General features: G+C 33.6%; 1 pseudogene; it reads right to left on the bottom strand.

Moving 5' to 3' along the window:
- Positions 1-507: 507 nt before the first annotated feature.
- Positions 508-3,408, bottom strand: LOC124550813 (annotated as a pseudogene).
- Positions 3,409-7,779: the final 4,371 nt, after the last annotated feature.

The following is a 7,779-nucleotide window of genomic DNA, read 5'->3' as shown; positions in this document are numbered from 1 at the left end:
CTTTTGCTTGCTTCATTTGCTGCATTTTAATATTTTCTCCTTTCATCAATTAAATTCAATATGGCCTTATCTTTTTAGCTATTTGATACTCTACTGGCTTCACAATTTCATCTCTGAAAGCTACTTCTAATGTATTCCTTTCCCCTGTTTCAGTCAGTCATTGCTTAATGCTCTCTCTGAAACTCTCAATAACCTCTGTTTCTTCCAACTTATCCATGCTCCATCTCCTTAATTTCCTACCTTTTTGCAATTTCTTCAGTTTTAATGTACAGTTCATATCCAATGAATTGTAGTCAGAGTCCACGTCTGCCCCTGGAAACCAGATTTACAATCTGGTTCCAAAATCTTAGTCTTACCATTACATAATCACTCTGAAACCTTCTGGTGTCTCCAGGTATCTTACATATATATAAACTTCTCCCATGATTCTTAAGCCAAATGTTAGCTCACAAAAGACCAAATAATTACTAGTTTAACCTAAATTGTTACAATTCGTGGTTGATCTATTCATTTAAAAATGAATCCATTCTTCTTGTTTTAGTTTGCACTGAAATATCAACTACTTTCTCCTTCATCTCTGGATGGTAAATGAGGAAATTTTTCTCCATGGAAAGCACTGCTAGTCATTTAATCTTTCCAAATTCATAGTGCTTCTTAGAAAAGTTTTTATTGTTTTCAGTGTTGAAAAATAGTGTTCTGCCTCTGATATAGTCACTGGAACTGTCAAGAGGATATTTTTAGTTTCGTAATTTCACTAAGAACCTCATACAGTATATTTTCCAAGATAAATTTCAGCCACTCATTTAATCTGCTAAATTCATGAATTTCATACCTACAATAGGATATTTTTAGCTCAGTTTCAAGTTTTTCTTTGTCAGTCATGGGATATCCTTTAGTGGTTGGTAGTATTTCTTCTGTGGGAAGTTTATTCTTAAAACTATTGAAGCATTTCTTGTTGAATAATTTAGCAGCTTCTAAATGTTTAGTGGAAGGATATCTGTCATTATATCAACACACATGCAAATACTTTCTTAGCTTCTGTCATAAGTTTCTTTGAAGGATTCTCAAAGTGCTTTGAGTTGCTTAATTACAAAATAGTAGTTTTGAAATTTGTTATATATTCATTAACCTTAAATCCACTAATTTCTCCTGACTGCATTTTGTTCTAAATTGTTTGAACATGAGACATAATCTGATGAAAAAGCTATAACCAAAACTTGAGATTACTGTCATTCAGGTATTTTAGAAACCCGGAATAAAACAATCTATGAAAGTAGCGGTTTGAGTAATACCTGGAATGTACATCATTTTTTAGTATAAAAGTCAATGAATCAGTGGGTAATAAACCTCCTGTACTTGAAATAGGTGCTAAAAGCAACATTCATATGAGAGAGCGTTCACAGACAATAAACAATGAACATAAATCTGTTACTGTGATGAAAACGAACATTCGCTGCATTAGGAACAAAGTATTACAATTAGAACATTTGTGCAGTATTGAAAACGTTGATGTTGTTTGTATCTCAGAACATTGTCTGACAGAAGATCAAGTACAATATTTTGTTCCTCAAGGGTATGCTGTTGGAGACATTATGTGTGGAAGTGAAAGAAAGAATGGAGGTATTCTAATATTTGTTAAAGATACTGTAATGTTTACCAAAATAGATGTTAGCCCTTATTGTGCAGACGTAGATGGAGAATTTAGCTGTATAAGACTAAATGCAGAGAATACTATAATTGTTAGCTTATATAGATCACCAGGCAGAGATGTAAATACATTTTTTGAAAGATTTGAGCTGCTTATGAGAAAAATACTAAAATCTAAAATAAAACTAATTATCTGTGGTGATTTCAACATTGAAATGGCCAACAGTGATGAACATGTCACTAGAACATTTTTTAATATCTTAAGATCACTAAATTTGCAATTTACAAATTACACACTAACACGGGATATTGCGTGTTTAGATAATATTATAGTAAATTTTTCTAGAGATATGTATGATGTCAGACTTGCCAGTGGAGCCCTAGCTGATCATGAACCATTGATTTTAGCATTCTGCTGTGATCAGTTGCCTAAATCAGTCAGAATCAGTCTAATGCCACATGGATAAGAGGGCAGAAAGATGAATATATTAATATATTTATTGACAGATTATCTGAAGTTAACTGGGACTTTATATACAACATACACCCTGAGAAGGAAAGGGTGCTGGTGAAATGGTGTTTTACAACTTCCTGAAAATACTCATAGAGTTACAGTACTCCTGTTCACCATTAATCAAAAGTAGTCCTAAGCATAAACATAAAAACAAACAGCTAAAATGGTATACAGATGAGTTAGCTCTCACTAGGGAGGAGATGCTCAGACTGTACAGAATATAGAAAAATTCTTGTAAACAAGGACCTGAGCTAGATAATACTTCTTATAGAGCTTATTTAAAATGTAAAAAAATCTACAAAGACAAACTGTCCTTGGCCAAAAAACAGGCATGTTAACATGACATTGAAAGTGCTCCCAACAAATGCAAAGCAGCATGGGTCATCATCAACCAATATAATTCACAAACCCATACACAAGATGCAATGTTGTTCCCAGAAGAAGTAAATAATTACTTCCTAACCTCAGTGAGTGAGCTGAAAAACAAAATCAAGCAAAATGGCACTTGTGTACTAGATCATCTTGGTGCTGTGCCCCATAGGAGGTATACTTTCCACTGGAAGTTGTTGCCCCAGAGGATATTGTAAAAGCTGTGTCAAGGTTCACCAACTCCAAAAGTGTGGACTGTTATTGGTTTTCTAACTATGTAATGAAAAAAAAAAACAACACACCCTATCTGTCAACCTCTTTCTTTCATTTTTAATCTGTGTTTAGAATCTGGAGTTTTCCCAGATGCACCCAAAACAGCTAAAGTGATACCAGTTTTTAAAAAGGGAGATAAGCATGTGCCCCAAAACTATCAAACAGTTTCTATTGTCCCAATTTTCTCTAAAGTTTTTGAATATCTAATGTATAGTCAAATAAATAACTATTTTGAAAAGCATGATCTCCTGTCCAACAGACAGTTTGCATATCAACATGGGAAAAATACCACTAATTCTGTCACTGAAGTTGTTAACCAGGTGTTAACTGCATTCAAAAATAAGGGTCTAGTATCAGTAGTACTTTGTGATCTTAGCAAAGCCTTCGACTGCATACCATTTAGCACCTTACATGCAAAACTGGAATTTTATGGCATACACAAACCATCTTTAGATGTAATCGAATCATACTTAAGTAACATGAGACAGTTTGTTTCAATTAAAAATAGATGCTCCTCACTGAAGGAAGTTCAGACTGGAGTGCCTCATGGGTTGGTCCTAGGTCCTTTTCTGTTCATCATTGCACTTAATGACTTACCTTACCATGTAGGAGCAAATTCAATCGTGTGTCATTCAATGATAATTTTTTATGGTTTCAAGCCAAGAAGAAAATAAAAATGTGAAAAACCAGCCTGCTAACTCACAGATAACAACATCCTATTTTTAAACATTCAGGGTCTTGAAAATAAAGTTGAAATTCTGGAGGAGTCATTGCCACAGAATAAGTATTCTTTCTTATGTCTATCAGAACATTGGCTAAACCAGAAGGTTATAAACATGGAAACAGTTTTTGCAGATCTCAGTACCGTAATGGTGGTACTGTTATCTATGTTTCAAATGAAATAGAGTGTAGAAAACTAGATCTTACTTGGGCATGTGTAGAAAACACTTTGAAATTACCGGGATCATATGTGATATAATGAAACTTATCATAGTATGTATCTACCATTCTCCTGACTCAGATGATTAAACTTTTTTAGATAATTTAGACAGTGTACGTTGCTACATAATGAAATGGAAACAGTATGTAACTGTAATTGGGGGAGACTTTAATTCAAGCTTTGATATAACATGTAACAAATAAGTTACTGAATATGCTAAGGCAGCACAACTTCCATCATGTAAGTTCAGAACCAACAAGACTACAATCGTGCTTGGATAATGCTTTTGTCAACTGTGCTCGTGATATGTACTCCACCAAGGTAAAGGAATTTGTATTCTCAGACCACTCCATGTTAACAGTAGAGTTAAGACATTTTATAAAAGGGGATGAGAGCAAGGCTGCACAAAAGTTAAAAAAATCTAATACCTTAATATTAACAAAACACAATCTCATAAAACTAACACACCAGCTGAGCATAACAAACTGGGACAAATTATTTCAAATCTGTGATTCCAGTGCCCAAACAGTTTATGAAACATTCCACAATTACTTAACAGGTATTTTAAAAGCCTATCTTGTTCAAAAGAAATACCATAAAACAAGAAAGGGTAAATTTTGGTACACCAAAGAACTGGAGAATCTAAAAAATAAGCTACTGCTGTTGAAGCACCTTGCCAAAGTAAACAATTCTAATGAAATTAAGGAGCTCGAAAAAATCACTAAGAAACTGTATAAGAAAGAGTTGCAATTGGCGAAACAAAGATACAACACAAATTTCATAAAAAATAGTAAAAACCAATGCAAAACAGCCTGGTCAGTAATTAATACTGTTAAAGGTGAAGTCAGAAACTTCGACGAGACAGTCCCAATACCAGCAGATACATTCAATAAATATTTTGTAAGCTGTGCTGATGATATCAAAAAGCTGATCAGTAAACCCAATGTAACATGTAAAGATTATCTGAAGAGAGCAAACCTAAATCATAATAGGGCCAGATCATCATTGAAACACTTCAAAGAGGTACGCCAACATGAAGTTCTTAAAATAGTCAAAGAAATGAAAAATTCATACAGTACAGATATTTTCAATATGTCAAACAATCTTTTGAAAGAAATCATACATTACATTGCAGCACCATTAATATATTCTATAAACCTGTGCCTCATAGAAGGGTTTTTTCCCGATCCTCTCAAACTATCCAAGGTAACTCCAGTCTTTAAGAAGGGTGTCAAATCAGATTCTGCAAACTACAGACCAATTTCACTAATTCCAGTACTAGGAAAAGTCTTTGAAGGCATAATATATAAGCAGATGTATGAGTACCTAGAACTAAATGGTATATTAAGTGCATCACAGTTTGGTTACAGAAAAGGAAGGTCAGCTATACATGCCATAGAGCTCTTAGTCAGAGACATTCTAGCAGCGTTTGAGGACCATGCGCACACACAGGTAACCTTATGTGATCTGAGCAAAGCTTTTGACTGTGTTGACAACTAACTTCTGCTCTCTAAACTTGAGTACTATGGAATATGTGATAAAAGTTTAAAACTCATCAAATCATACCTCAATAAAAGGAAACAGGTGGTGAGTTCAGGAAGTCATCTGTCAAACATAAATGAGGTTCAACACGGAGTGCCACAGGGATCTAAATTGGGACCACTTCTTTTCCTTGTACACATGAATGACTTACCAGGAAATATAGACGTAAAGACATATATGTATGCAGATGACACAACTTTTACATCTGTAAACCATGTACTTGATAACCTTGTAAGTGATATGAAATTGGCAAAATAAAATGCAACATCATGGTTTAATGCCAATGGTCTGCTATTAAATGAGGAAAAGACCCAGAATATGTGGTTCAGTCTATCAAAGACTACATAAATAGAAAAACAAAAGGCAAAGTTTTTAGGTATTGTACTTGACAACAGTCTAACATGGAACTCTCATGTTGAACACATAGTGGTTAGGTTGTCAAGAGTTATATATTTGTTGAAGAGACTGATGTGTTGTGTGACATTTGAGTACGTAAGGACAGCGTACTTTGCCTTTTTTCATTCTGTTTTAAGGTATGGGTTAATACGCTGGGGAAACAGCAGAAAAACAAATGAAATTCTGGTGATCCAGAAGAAAGCAATCAGAGTAATGGCTAAGGTAGATAATAGAACACATTGTAAACCATTGTTCATTAAATATAGAATTTTAATAGTAATTAATTTTTATATTCTTGACAGTGTTAACTACATACTTGCTGAACTACCTAATTTAAGTGTAACAAATGAAAGGCATGGCTACTATACAAGAACGTGCACTTCTCTACTGTTGCCACAAAATAGATTAGCAAAAACTAACAATAGTCATAAGTATATGGCAATTAAAATATATAACAAATTGTCTAAAAATGGGTCAATCAAGCCTGACAAATTATTTAAAGACAATGTTCATAACTTCTTGTTAACTAATCCATTCTATTCATCAGAAGAATTTTTAGAAATGCCCAATATCAACTTAAATATGTAAAAATTTATTATGTAAAATTAATAGGTTAAGTGAACTGACAAAGTCTATTGCATGTAATAATGCTGAATGACTAATAAAGAATCTGAACCTGAATCTGAATCTGAATGACACAACACTGCTCAATACACACTATGACACAACAGAACTGCATCAGGCAACACAGGAAAAACTAGAACTAGTAATGATTTGGTTTTCTTCTAATGAACTCCTATGTAATCCTGATAAAACACAAGAACTAATTCTGGGTTTAACTACTGCTGTTGAAAGCAAATCAGTAAAATTATTAGGATTCCACATTGATTCAAAATTAAACTGGGAGGAACATATTAGCCATATCTGCAAGAGAATAGCAAGAGAGTGTTACCTCATCTGGAGACTGACAGATGTAGTCACTGATGAGTATCTAAAGGTGGTATATTTTGGCTTGTTTCAATCACACATTTCCTACGACATATTGGTATGGGGACATTCTTGCTTTGTCAGTTAAATTCTGAAGAACAAAAAAAAAGAAGTAATCAGAATAATGAGCAAAGTTAAGCCCAAGGAACACTGCCACCCTCTCTTTATCAAGCACATGATATTAACTGTTGTGAATCTATACATCTACACAGCACTGCTTTATGTCAAAAACAACTTAAATGAGTTTGAGACCAGAGAGAACATACATCTCCACAACACCAGAGGCAAACTGGACTTTGACATACCTAGACACAGACTCACAAAGACTGCAAACTCACACAAAATAATGAGTTTAAAACTCTTCAATAAGCTTCCAGCATCTGCTCGGTCACTGACCAGCAATATTTTCAAATGTAAGATTTATGACTGGTTACTCAAACACCCATTTTATAAGATAACAGAATATTTTGAAATAATCATTGACATTAGTATATAAGAATATTCCTAAAAGAAGTGGAATTAAATTGTAAAAACTTTACTGTAAAGTTATTGTTAATTGTATATTTAATGTTCAGACCTATTCCGCTGTAAGTGGTCAATGGTGAATAAACTGAATACTGAATATTACATTTACAATGATCTGTTCTGTATCTGATACTGACTGAAGCAGTTTTCTAAACTTTGAAGTTACATCTTCTAAACATTGGATATGGAATGCTGATGTCCATATGCTTTTTGAGAAGGGATACACATACATTTTGAAAAGAATTTTGGAAAAACTAAAATGATAGAGATAAAATTCTTGTTTTTTGTGTAATAGGTGTGCATTACTATAACCTGTTTTTATTTTTATTTGAAATCCTGTTTTTTCACCTTTCATGATATTTGCTCCATCAAATGTCTGAGCTATCAGTTTTTGTCCATTTTCCTGAAGAATTATGTCCAGCTGCTCTAAAATATGTTGTGATAAGCCATCTGTAATTTGATTTTATTGAAAAAAATCCCCCAAAGTGCCAAAATACTTCCCCATACAATTAAAAATGTGTCATTTCCATCTGTTCAGAAAAGTCTGTTGGGTTATCAGCTCTGATAGCTACAAAGGAACTTATTT

This window comes from Schistocerca americana, chromosome 1 (genome assembly GCF_021461395.2).
Source record: "Schistocerca americana isolate TAMUIC-IGC-003095 chromosome 1, iqSchAmer2.1, whole genome shotgun sequence".
NCBI lineage: Eukaryota > Metazoa > Arthropoda > Insecta > Orthoptera > Acrididae > Schistocerca > Schistocerca americana.
Note: the sequence above shows the minus strand (reverse complement) of the source record. Positions and strands in the feature narration are given on the sequence as shown.